Raw genomic sequence first — 13,402 nt, forward strand, 5'->3', positions numbered from 1 at the left:
TAATCCCAGCACTTTGAGAGGCTGAGGCGGGAGGATCACTTGAGGCCAGGAGCTTGAGAGCAGCCTGGGCAACACAGTGAGACCCCAATCTCTAAAAAATAAAATAAAATTTAAAAGTAAATTAAAAACTAGAGAAAGGAGCTGAAACCACCCCTGCCTGGTTTCCCCTCTGAGGGCCTAGGGTTCCCCTCTGACTTTCTCACCTGGGTAATGTCTGTCTTTGTCCCCCTCCTGCTCCGAGTCCCCACTGCCTTTAAAAAAATATTTCCGGGCCGGGCGCGGTGGCTCAAGCCTGTAATCCCAGCACTTTGGGAGGCCGAGACGGGCGGATCACGAGGTCAGGAGATCGAGACCATCCTGGCTAACACGGTGAAACCCCGTCTCTACTAAAAATACAAAAAAAAAAAAAAAAAAAAAAACTAGCCGGGCGAGGTGGCGGGCGCCTGTAGTCCCAGCTACTCGGGAGGCTGAGGCAGGAGAATGGCGTAAACCCGGGAGGCGGAGCTTGCAGTGAGCTGAGATCCGGCCACTGCACTCCAGTCCGGGCAACAAGCGAGACTCCGCCTCAAAAAAAAAAAAAAAAAAAAAAAAAAAAAATTTCCGGCCGGGTGCGGTGGCTCAAGCCTGTAATCCCAGCACTTTGGGAGGCCGAGACGGGTGGATCACGAGGTCAGGAGATCGAGACCATCCTGGCTAACACCGTGAAACCCCATCTCTACTAAAAATACAAAAAAACTAGCCGGGCGGGGTGGCGGGCGCCTGTAGTCCCAGCTACTCGGGAGGCTGAGGCAGGAGAATGGCGTGAACCCGGGAGGCGGAGCTTGCAGTGAGCTGAGATCCGGCCACTGCACTCCAGCCTGGGCGACAGAGCGAGACTCGGTCTCAAAAAAAAAAAAAAAAAAAAAAATTTCCGTTCATTTAAATTGTTAAGTCGAATATGAAACCGACTTCCGAGCTAGTACTGGAGAGTGGACAGAACTGTTTGGTGCTTAATGAGAACAGCGTCTACATAGGATCCCGAGGGGCTTGGGGAAAAGGGACAGACCCCTAATATGAAGCAAATAGAACTCAGGTTTGAAACAGATTATACAACAATCTCCTTCGCCTCCCCCCTCTGCCTCGGGTCTCTGATGGTCTCGTCTCCCTCTTTCTGCGATCTCTGGCCTTCTCCCTCTGTCCTTCAAAGTCGCCAGCTTGGGTTCCCTAACCTTCCCTGGATCTCTTGATTGGCGCCTCCCTTCCTACCATCCCCGCTCCCGCCCCCGCCGCTGACCTCCCCCTGCAAACCTCTCCCACCCACCCAGGCCCACCCCCTCCTAGGCCCCCCTTACCCCGTCCCCAGTTGCTGGGCGCCTGCCAGGCCTGAAAGCCCGCCCCTCCTCCGCCCCCTCCCTCTCCCTCCACCTCCGCCCCCTCCGCCCACCTTCCTCCCTGCCCCTCCACTGGGTCCCCTCCACATGGGGACCTCCTCCCTTCCCCTCCCTTCCCCTCTCCTCTCCTTCCCTTCCCTCCCCTCTGCCACCTCCCGCTTTGTCCCTCCGCTTCCTCCTCCATTCTCTCCTCTTCTCCCTCCTCTTCCCTCCTACAACCCCATCTCAGATCCTGGTCCCGGGGAGGGGCGGTCCCTACGCTCCCCGCGCTCCCCATGCTCCCCACGCTCCCCCACTGCCCCTCTCCCCTGCTGGGCCAGGCCCGCGTGGCTAATGGTGGGTTCCCCAGCAGCAGCGCGGGAGGAGGGGGCGAACAACCTTGCCCTAGGCCTGCCCAACCCTGGAACTCGCCCCCCCCACCCTCAAACTCACCCCCGCCACCCTCCCTCCACAAGGGCAGCCACAGAGCTCCCAGCTGGAGCGCGTGGCTGTGTGACCCTGGGCAGGTCCCTAGGCGTCTCTGGGCCTGTCTGCCTCCAAAGCCTTACCTCCCAGCAACTGGATTGGTGGGGAAGGAATTAAAACCCCACCTGGGGCAGCAGCGGGCCTTTCATTCCTGTATTTATTGGGCGCCTACTGTGTGCCAGGCTTGGGTATCCCTCTCGATCCTCATGGAGCCCACAGAGTCATGGGGAAGGTTTGGAAAATAGGCCAAGACCATTTCAGAGAACACCAAGTGGTAGAAAGAAAAATCTAGCAAGGGCTGGTGACGGAGATGGGGCTGCTTGGCCCAGGAGAGGAGGGGAGGCCTCTCTGAGGGGGTGACATTTGAGTTGAGAAGGGCTTGACAGCAAGAGCCCATCTTGGGGAGGAGGCTGTCGAGGAGGGGGCAGGTGCTCCAGGCAGAGGGAACCCCGAGGCAAAGGCTGGAGGCGGCACTGTGCCCATCCCAGGGCAAGCTCTCAGCCCCTAACTCAGAGGGCCACGGTGTGCATATCAACCAGGTAGCCCAGTGATAATAGCAATGGCAGGCCGGGCGCGGTGGCTGTCTCCTGTAATCCCAGCACTTTGGGAGGCCGAGGCAGGTGGATCATTTGAGGTCAAGAGTTCAACACCAGCCTGGCCAACATGGTGAAACCCCATCTCTACTAAAAATACAAAAATTAGGCCGGAGGCTAACACGTGTAATCCCAGCACTTTGGGAGGCCGAGGTGGGCGGATCATGAGGTCAGGAGATCGAGACCATCCCGGCTAACACGGTGAAACGCTGTCTCTACTAAAAATACAAAAAATTAGCCGGGCGTGGTGGTGGCCGCCTGTAGTCCCAACTACTCGGGAGGCTGAGGCAGGAGAATGGCGTGAACCCAGGAGGCGGAGCTTGCAGTGAGCCGAGATCACGCCACTGCCCTCCAGCCTGGGCAACAGAGCGACAGAGCAAGACTCCATCTCAAAAAACAAAACAAAAAAACAAAAATTAGCCAGGCATGGTGGCACGTACCTGTAATCCCAGCTACTTGGGAGGCTGAGGCAGGAGCATGGCTTGAACCTGGGGGGTGGAGGTTGCAGTAAGTGGAGATCTCGCCACTGTACTCCAGTCTGGGTGACAGAATGAGACCCTTTCTCACACACAAAAAAAAGCAATGGCAGCAGAAGCTGTCGTCAAGGGCCACTCTGGGATTGGTGACAGTACCCTGCCCCTTTTCCAGGTGAGCAAACGGAGGTCCACAAGGCCTAAAAGGTCTCACTGCAAACCAGAAGCTGGATGAGGAAGATTCAGATTAAGGTTGGTAATACAGCAAGACCCCATCTCTACAAAATCTCAAAAAATGAGCCAGGTGTGGTGGTGTACGATTGTGGTCTCAGCTACTTGGGAGGTTGAGGTGGGACGATTTTGCTTGAGCCTTGCAGGGAGCCATAATCATGCCACTGCACTCCAGCCTGGGCGACGGAGTGAGACCTTGTCTTAATAACAAAGCCGGGCGCGGTGGCTCACGCCTGTAATCCCAGCACTTTAGGAGGCCGAGGCGGGCGGATCACAAGGTCAGGAGATCGAGACCATCCCATCCTGGCTCACACAGTGAAACTCTGTCTCTACTAAAAATACAAAAAAACTAGCCGGGCGTGATGGCGGGTGCCGGTAGTCCCAGCTACTCGGGAGGCTGAGGCAGGAGAATCGCTTGAACCTGGGAGGTGGAGATTGCAATGAGCAGAAATCCAGCCACTGCACTCCAGCCTAGTCGACAGAGCAAGACCCTGTCTTATAAAAAAAAAAAAAAAATTAAAAAGAAGATTCAGATTGGGCCATGCAGCCAGGGGTTTGTTCAACCCCCACCTGTGCTGTGCCTTCCAGGGAGACCAGGCTGGGCAAATTTAGGGCCCGGCAATGAGCTCTCCAGGGAAGGAGGGAGGGTGGAGATGGAGACAGAGTCCGTGGGGATCCTAGGAGGGTGAGCCCCTAACTTGGTACAGAGGGGTTACATGTGGTGTGGGTGATGGGGTTGGTGCAACGACCAGAAGGCCCCAGGGGTTTAAAAATGGGGGTTGTCTGGGGTACCAGCCCCAGCTCTGCTTCCACACCCCAAATTGTCCCAGCTGGGCCCCGCACATTCCCACACAATAATAACGGTCAGGGCCTTTTCATCTATCAAGTTATTTGATCGTGTGATGACTCAATAAAGAAGTTCCTATAATTATCCTGCCGTACAGGATCACAGTGACGCAGCGGCGGAGGTGGGGTTTGAACCCAGGCTTACGCATCAGTGACACTGGGTCTCACAGCCTCTGGGGGTAGTGCGATCTCTGAGATCTCAGCTGAACCCTACAGGTTGTGTTAGCGCTGGGCAGGTTAGCAGGGGACCTGGCGTCGCGTCCACCATGCTGTGTGACCTTGGTGAGCCTCTATCCCTCTATCGGCTTGTCCACTTACTCTCCCAATAAATACAGTGTAGCCAGTAGTATGTTGGGGCCTGGGCAGACCATCCACACGGAAGCGAACAGATAGTATGTGTTCAGAGAGCCACGAGGCCTCTGAAGAACAAGAGAAGCTAAGCAGGTAGGAGGGGGAGCTACTCTAGCCAGGCTGGCCTCTCTAGGATGTGATGTTTGATCTGAACGGAAGAGAAAGGCTGGCCGTGGTTCAGACAGAGGGAACAACCAGTGCAGTGCAGAGGTCTTGAGGCTAGACTCTGTGAGGAACAGGGAGGAGGCCTGTGTGGCTGGAGCAGAGGGGGAGGAGCAGGAGGAGGTGAGAAGAGGGAGGCGATGAAGGTGAGATCACATAGACAGAAGTAGGGAGTTTGGATTTTATTTTGAGGGCAATAGGGAGCTATGGAAGGTTCTTGAGCAAGGGAGGGGTGGGATCTGATTCACTGTTTTTTTTTTTTTTTTTTTTTTTGGAGGTAGGGGAGGATAGAGTTTTGCTCTTCTTGCCCAGGCTGGAGTGCAATGGCACGGTCTCAGCTCACTGCAACCTCCGCCTCCCAGATTCAAGCAATTCTCCTGTCTCAGCCTCCCAAGTAGCTGGGATGACAGGCGCCCGCTACCACACCCAGCTAATTTTTGTATTTTTAGTAGAAACGGGGTTTTACCATGTTGACCATGTGCTCTCGAACCCTTGACCGCAGGCAACCCCTCTGCCTCAGCCCCTCGAAGTGCTGGGATTACAGGCGTGAGCCACCACGCCCAGCCCTGATTCACATTTCAATGGATCATGAAGGATGTGGGCACAATGGAGAATGCATAGCGTAGATAGAGAGTGTGAGGGCAGGGTGGGAAAGAGGGACCATTTAGGACATGGTGGGGGCTGGACACAGTGGTTCACACCCGTAATCCCAGCACTCTATGAAGCTGAGGCAAGAGGACTGCTTGAGCCCAGCAGTTGAAGACCAGTCTGGGCAACATAGTGAGACCCTGTCTCTACAAAACATTTTTAAAAAATCAGCTGGGTGTGGTGGTACCCATCCCAGCTACTCCAGAGGCTGAGGCAGGAGGATGGCTTGAGCCGAGGGAGGTCAAGGCTGCAGTGAGCTATGATGGTGGCACTATATTCCAGACTGGGTGACAGAGCGAGACCTTGTCTCAATAATAAGGACAAAATAAAGAAATGTTGGGAATACAAATAGCTACCCTTTATGGAGCATTTACTATGTATTATTATTATTATTATTATTATTGAGACAGAATCTTGCTCTGTTGCCCAGGCTGGAGTGCAGTGGTGTGATCTCAGTTCACTGCAACCTCTTTTTCTGGATTCCAAGGATTCTTCTGCCTCAGCCTCCTGAGTAGCTGGGATTACAGGCATGTGCCACCACACCTGGCTAATTCTTCTATTTTTAGTAGAGACAAGGTTTCCCCACGTTGGCCAGGCTGGTCTCAAACTCCTGACCTCAGGTGATCCGCCCGTCTTGGCCTCCCAAAGTGCTGGGATTACAGGCGTGAGCCACTGTGCCCGGCCTACTATGCATTATTGTAAATACTTTATAGGCCTTATTTGACGATTCTATTAACCTTGCGTTCCAGACAAGGAAACCCAAGCAGAGTGAACATGCTGGCACTGAGCTGCTGTCACTCTGGGACTTCTCCCCCAGCCGCCCAGTTTTTACTCAGGGAGAGGCTGGAGTTCCTGAGCCCCTCAGTCAATCCTAGTGCCACCCGCCATGGGCTCCCAGTCCCTGACTCCCACTGGTCAGAACCCACTGTGACTTCAGCACCCATGCGAAAGTAGGCACAGGGGCCCTCTAACTGTAGGGGGTGTCTACCTCTTCCCTCCTTCACTACTTCACAGCTGGGGAATAGTTCAGAGATCCACACAGCAAAGCTAGGGGTCAGAGCCCAAGGCTTATTCTGTCACAGGAAAGGGCTTAAGGCTGCCCCATCTTTCTTCTGTCCACTTAGGGTTAGGGTGATCTAAAGGCACTGCTCAAATGAGGCAACTCCTATGCATTCTGCAAAACCCTAACTTAAATACCGAAGCCCAACACCTTTTTTTTGTTTTTTTGTTTTTGAGACAGAGTCTTACTCTGTTGCCCAGGCTGGAGTGCAGTGGCACAATCTCGGCTCACTGCAAACTCCGCATCCCAGGTTCAAGCAATTATTCTGCTTCAGTCTCCTGAGTAGCTGGGACTGCAGGAGCGTGCCACCATGCCCGGCTAATTTTTGTATTTTTGGTAGAGACGGAGTTTCACTATGTTGGCCAGGCTGGCCTGGAACTCGTGTCCTCAGGTGATCTACCTGCCTCAGCCTCCTAAAGTGCTGGGATTACAGGCGTGATCCACCACACCCGGCCCCAACATCTGTTAAATACTACCACCCAACATCTAGAAAGCTATCCCAACTTCCCAATGAGGGCGGTAAATCCTAGCTGAGCCTGCCTCCACTCCCACCCCTAGCTCTGATCCTCCCTCACCCCAACCCTGACCATAGGGGTTCTGAGAGAGTTGGGCTGTCTTCCCCTCCTCCCAAACTTGGGAGCCCCTCCTTGAGTTTCCACCAAGGTCAGCCCTGGTTGCTCACAGGCAGAACGGCACGGAGTATTGATTTCATCTATGACTTTTGTCCAGCAATCTCACTATGCATGTGGGAAACTGAGGCTCAAAGAGTGGCCCTGGAGGTTCTAGGGAGATGGCTCCCCATGTTCCTGGGTGGAAGGAAATGTGTGTGTGATTTTTCCGGGGGGGCACACCGCCAAGCGTGGCAGGGAGCTGAGGCTCAGAGGTCACCCGCGAGCCCGGGGCCAGCGGGAGGGGACAGGCCTGGCTGGTGGCCCAGCAGCTCGGCTGGAGGGGGCGGTAGGCAGAGGTTGGCGGTGTCGGAAGCCAAAGGCTTGGCCTCCCCGAGGGAGCCGCTTTCCCGGCCCGGGTCGGATCAATGGGCTGTAATTATACCGCGCCGGGCCGGGAGCCGGCAGGGAGGGAGCGGGAGCTGGCGGGAGGGAGGTGGCGGGCGGGGTAGCGCGGGCCGGAGAGGTACCCACGTTACTTTGATTGACAGCCCCGGCGGGCGCCGCGCGGGAACTTCTGGGAATCGTAGTCTTTTTCTGAAAACCCGCGCTCCCCTCCAGCTTGCACGCTCGGGGAAACTGAGGCACAATGACCCGCACTCTCCCCCCGCCCCCCGACTACCTATAGGCCCATCCCCGCCCACCATCTGGGAAATAAAACTGAGCCCGTTCCTGGAGCCTCCAGGCTCGGGTAAGAGCTTCAGGTCTTCAGCATGACTTAACTACTCTTTGCCTCAGTTTACGTATCTGTGAAATAGGAAGAAAGATTCAACCTCTGCTCCGCCAGCTAGCCGGGATTTTGCAAGGTAGCATATTGCACGAGTGTTCCTTGTTTTTAAGGGGAGATAGGCCAGGCTTGGGAGTGACTCGCTGTCCCCTGTTTCCGAATAATAATGGAGCTTTATCCCCCCCGTCCTCCAATCCGGCCGGGCTCGGGCGTCCACTAGGGTCTCAGATTCCAGGGAGGGGGGCCACACTCGCCAAACCCTGCCGGGAGCGCCGAGCTCCCTTCCGATTGGCCCTACTGATCCCAGTGCCTCCTGTCATTGGTTGCTGGTCTCCTAATCTCCATTGGCCAATTTCCTCTGTGACGTCACTGGCCCATGTGGGAGCGTCGCAAGCGGATTGGCTGGCGCCTCCAGCCAACCACCGCGGAGAAAGGAATTTCCACAGTAGCTGGGGCGGCCAGGCTGATTTAAGGTGGTCTGAGCAATCCGGGGTCCCAGCGCAGCTTCTCAGCTTTTTCCCGTTTTTTTTTTTTCCTAAACCCACATCCACATTATAAAACCCTAGCCAGGAACCAGGGACTGAGCCTCTCTGTAGTGGGAAGGGGGAGATCGGCGGCTGAGCTCCTTTTCCCCTCTGGCAACTTCTTCCCTGATGGTGCAGCTGGGGAAACTGAGGCCCAAAGAGGTGGTCCGTGAAGCCCCGCGTGGCAAATGAAGTCGCTGGGGACTCTGCCCAGGCTGCAACACGCCTGGCAGGTTGCTTCCCTGCTTCCTGCTCTGGCCGGATGTGGTATTTTGGGGAGTTATGCAGTCACAGGCGGCCAAGGGTTCCCCAGTATCGCACGCAGTTGCTGGCAGCTGAGTCTCCCCAGATTCCGCCCGCTGCTCCCAAAGTTGGGGATGTTGCTGCCCAGAACAAAAACTCCTCCTTCCTGGCGGATCACACACACCAAGGGATGGGGTGTGTTCCTGTGTGCGTGTGTGGTCTTGTGGCTTCTCGGGCAATCCACAAATCTGTATTTACCCTCCCCGGTGCACTGTGCCTGGTAGAGGGATCTGAAGACTGCTAGGTAAAGATCCCCTCCTCCAGGGAGCCTCAGCTCACTCACCCGGCAGTGCGCTCTGTGGCCCTGGGAGGGTACCTGTCCCCGTACCTCTGTCCCCGCCAGATGCTCTGGGAGCCCCTCCCTGGAAGGCCTGGGCCTGGGTCCTCTCTAGGGCTCCAGCCTCTTGCAGCATGTGGAGGTGGTCGTAGACTAAATATCCACTTATCCACCAACACCAAGCAGTTTATGTCCACTGTGTGTGTGTGTGTACGCACATATGGAGGAGATGACAGGAGGCTGAGGGAGATGGCTTTTGGAGGAGACAGTTTTTGGGTTAGGCCTTGAGAAAATGGACCTTCTCCAGCCATAACAGGAGGGGGAGGGAATTCCAGGAAGAGATAACAAGCAGGGAAAGGCCCGGAGGTGGGAAAGAAAGGACACCAATTAGGTAATCTGGTCAGGGTGGCTGGAGGGGGTTGGGGGTGTGGTGTGATCTGGTGGAGGAAGGTGAAGCTGGCTGGGGCAGCGATGCAGAGGCTCCAGTGCTAGGCTGAAGAGCTGGACATTTGTCCTTAGGGCAATAGGGAGCCAGGGGAGGGTTTGAGGGAAGGAGGGCCGGGCTCCAACTGAAGCTCACCAAAAACAAAGGGTGCTCAGAGGGAGGAGGTGGCTGTGGTCCAGATGGGAGAGAGGACAAAGGCCTGGTCAGGGTGGGGGCTGCTGGGGCGGGGAGAAAGGAGGAGGATTGCAGGATTGCTGCTGGCAATAGAGGACTAGGCTGATGCTCTGGTTTGGAGTATCTGGGGGGCTGTGTGTGGGGACCCTGACAGGAGCAGGGGGTAAGAGTCTGAGATCTGGGGAACCTCTAGGGGAGATGCCCCGTTGGTGGCTGGACCCACAGGGCTGGATCTCAGGGTAGGAACCAGAGGTGGAGCCAGAGCTTGCAGTCTTCCTCATGAGGCGGTCACTGAAGCCTCGAGGGGGAGGCGGTGTCTCAGAGCCCTGGAAGCCAGAGGTATGGGTCAAGGTGACATTCAGGTGACCGGGCTAAGGAAGGACAGAGACCTATGTTTATTATTTTTTTGTAGAGACGGGGGGCGGGGCGGGCGATGCAGGTCTCGCTACGTTGCCCAGGCTGGTCTCAAACTCCTGGCCTCTTTGGCCTCCCAAAGTGCTGGGATTACAGGTTTGAGCCACCACACCTGTGCTTAGAGAGGGACGAGGGCCGCCAGGACAGGAGAGCCCTGCAGAGGGAGGTGAGGCTGCTGTGAGCAAGTGTTGCGATGGAGGTCGAGAAGGAGCCACTGGGTTTCCAGAGCCAGGGGCTTTGGCAGAAGACGGAAGATCTGGAGGGATGCAGTGGCTCACACCTGTATCCCAGCACTTGGGAGGCCGATGCGGGTGGATCACCTGCCGGAAGATTGAGACCAGCCTGGCCAACATGGTGAAACCCTGTCTCTACTAAAAATACAAAAATTAGCTGGGCGCGGTGGCTCACGCCTGTAATCCCAGCACTTTGGGAGGCCGAGGTGGGTGGATCACGAGGTCAGGAGATCGAGACCATCCTGGCTAACACGATGAAACCCTGTCTCTACTAAAAATACAAAAAATCAGCCGGGTGCGGTGGCGGGCGCCTGTAATCCCAGCTACTCAGGAGGCTGAGGCAGGAGAATGGCGTGAACTTGGGAGGCTGAACTTGCGGTACGCCGAGATGGTGCCACCGCACTGCAGCCTGGGTGAGAGAGCGAGACTCCGTCTCAGAAAAAAAAAAAAAATTAGTCAGGCGTGGTGCGTGTCTGTAATCCCAGCTACCGGAGAGGCTGAGGCAGGAGAATCACTTGAACCTGGGAGGTGGAGGTTGCAGTGAGCCGAGATCTGTAATCCCAGCTACTTGGGAGGCTGAGGCAAGAGAATCGCTTGAATCTGGGAGGCGGAGGTTGCAGTCAGCCAAGATCACGCCACTGCACTCCAGCCTGGATGACAGCATGACTCTGTCTCAAAAAAACAAACAAACAAAAACCAACAAGAAGGAAGATGTGGGGTGTGGACAGTTGCAGACAATGAGGACGGATGCCACTATGTGTGCTCAAGGTCCTGGCATGGGAGATGTTGGCCTCCCAGGGGACTGAAACACCTGCTGGAAACAGTTTGGAATCAGCACTTCACAGACCCCCAAGAACCTGGAATCACAGGCTCTTGGCAACGTGGAATGATGGCTCTCCCTGTTTGTGAGAATTTCTGAGCAGGGAATGTGGCCAGTGGTTTCTGGCTTTAGGCTGGTTATTGAGCACTTGCCGTGTGCCAGGCCCTGCAGGGACCTAGACAGGCTCAGTCCCTCCACAGCCTTCTTCGTGGTGAGGGAGACAAACAAGGACTCAAACAACCTCCGAGTAAACATACTCACATCCAAAACACACTGTGGGCTGGGCATGGTGGCTCAAGTCTGTAATCGCAGCACTTTGGGAGGCCAAGGCGGGTGGATCATCTGAGGTCAGGAGTTTGAGACCAGCCTGGCCAACATGGCAAAAGCCGATCCCTACTAAAAATATAAAAATTAGCCAGGCTTGGTGGTGGGTGCCTGTAATCCCAGCTACTCAGGATGCTGAGGCAGGAGAATCACCTGAACCCAGAAGGCAGAGGTTGCAGCAGTGAGCTGAGATCGCACCACTGCACTCGAGACAATAAACAAAATGTGAAAAAAGAGATCATCAAGGGGAAAAGGGGGAGTTTTGTGCAGAACCTTGTGGGAAGAGAGATGAGTTTGGATTTATTTTGAGGACAATAGGGAGCCAGTGAGTACTACACACACACACACACACACACACACACTTGTATCTTTATCCCAGGCTCTCTCTTTTCCTCCCTTCCCAGAGCTGCCCAACCTCATCGTTCAGGTCTCATTTCCAAGGCTACCCTCCCCCAAGAGCCCTCTCCCAGACACCCCCGATAAGCAGGTTTCCTCTTGTTAATCTCTATCACTGGCCCCTAAACTCTTCCTCTGTCTATACAAATAGACCCATAATTATCAATCTGTGAATCTGCCTAGCCTGTCACTCACATCCCACAAACTCAGAGAAGGCAGGGATCTGTCTCCTTTATCCACCCTTATAATCCCAGTGCCTGGAAGGGTGCCTGGCACATCGTAGGTGCTCTGTAAATATCTGTGGGCTGGAAAACGATGGCTTTAAATTTGATAAGGGCTTTTTTTTTGGAGACAAGGTCGTGTTCTGTCATCCAGGCTGGAGTGCAGTGATGTGATGTCTACTCATTGCAGCCTCGACCTCCTGGGGCTCAGGTATCTCCCGTCTCAGCCCCCCAACTAGCTGGGACCACAGGTGTGCACCACCATGCCTGGCTAATTATTTCTGCATTTTTTTGGTAGAGATACAAAAAATGCAAACATTTATTTTGTATTGTCGCTGCGTTGTCCACACTGGTCTTGAACTCCTGGGCTCAAGCGATCCTCCCTCCTCAGCTTCCCAAAGTGCTGGGGCTAGAGGCATGACCCACCCACCACTCTTGGCCCATTGACCTGGCCCGTTGATAAGGGCTCTTGTGCCCGTTACAAAAATGGGTGTTTGTAACCCTAACCCTTAGGTACCGTTAGGTATTCGTTCATCTAAGGACACAGGTCCAAGCATAATCAAGGGGCATGGATTTTCCTCTGTTTTGTTCCCAGCTGTGCCCCAGTGTCTACTGCAGTGTGTGGTCCACAGTGTGCACTCAGTACATGTTTGTTGATTGACTTTACGAACCTCTCCTGAGGTTTCTCCGGAGAGAATAAGAACTTCCCACTCCCCGGGTGGGCCTGAAGAATGCTGGCTGGATGTCTGTGGTTTCTGGTCGGGGCTGGAGCCTTTGCCCTGGGAGAGACTTGAGTCTGACGGCAGAGCTGTGGTTCTTCCACTTCTAAGTGGGACATGGCCCCTGCCTTCAAGAAACCCAGTGTGAGAAGGGAGACAGCCCAGTCCACTGGTGATGGCAGTAGGAATACAATTCCTATCTGTGGAAGTTTGCTCTGTGTAGGGAAAGGCTGAGGGCGTCCATGCACCATCTCATATAAGTGTAGTACCTAGTGCCGTGGCTCCCGCCCGTAATCCCAGCACTTTGGAAGGCCGAAGAGAGAGGAATGAGTCCAAGAGTTCAAGACCAGCCTGGGCAACATAGTGAGACGCTCCCGCTCATCTCTGCAAAAAATTATAAAATTAACTGGGCATGGTGGTGCACACCTGTAGTCCCAGCTACTCGAGAAGCTGAGGGGGAAGGATCGCTTGAGCCCAGGAGTTCGAGGCTGCAGTGAGCCATGATCGCCCCACTGTACTCCAGCCTGGGCAACATAGCCAGACCCTATCTCTGCAAAAAATTAAACACTAAAGACCGTGCACCATCCCTGACCTTTTGCAGAGACTACTGAGGCCCCCAGAGGGTGAGGGCCCCGCCCGATCTGGGAAGCGGTGTTTGCTGTGAGATTCCCTTCCTGGCAGGGCTCCCTGCAAGCGCTTGGCAAGGCTGCGTCCTCCTGACCCTTCCATCTCAGCCCAATGTCACTTGCTCAGAAAAGCCATTTCCGACTCCAGAGGGGCCCCCGTCCTCCGCAAGCCCCCGCAACGGTGGGTAACACGGTGTGAATTTCTTCACTGGTGTTTCTCCTCCCGCCCCTCCGGGAGGGGGTGGGGACCCTGTTTTGCGGCACTGGGCGCCTCCCCACTCGGCCTCAGTTTCCCCACAGGCCCAGGGACTGAAGGAAGGGGGCGGGTGCCC

This window comes from Trachypithecus francoisi, unplaced genomic scaffold (assembly GCF_009764315.1).
Source record: "Trachypithecus francoisi isolate TF-2019V2 unplaced genomic scaffold, Tfra_2.0 Lachesis_group5, whole genome shotgun sequence".
Taxonomy (NCBI): Eukaryota; Metazoa; Chordata; class Mammalia; order Primates; family Cercopithecidae; genus Trachypithecus; species Trachypithecus francoisi.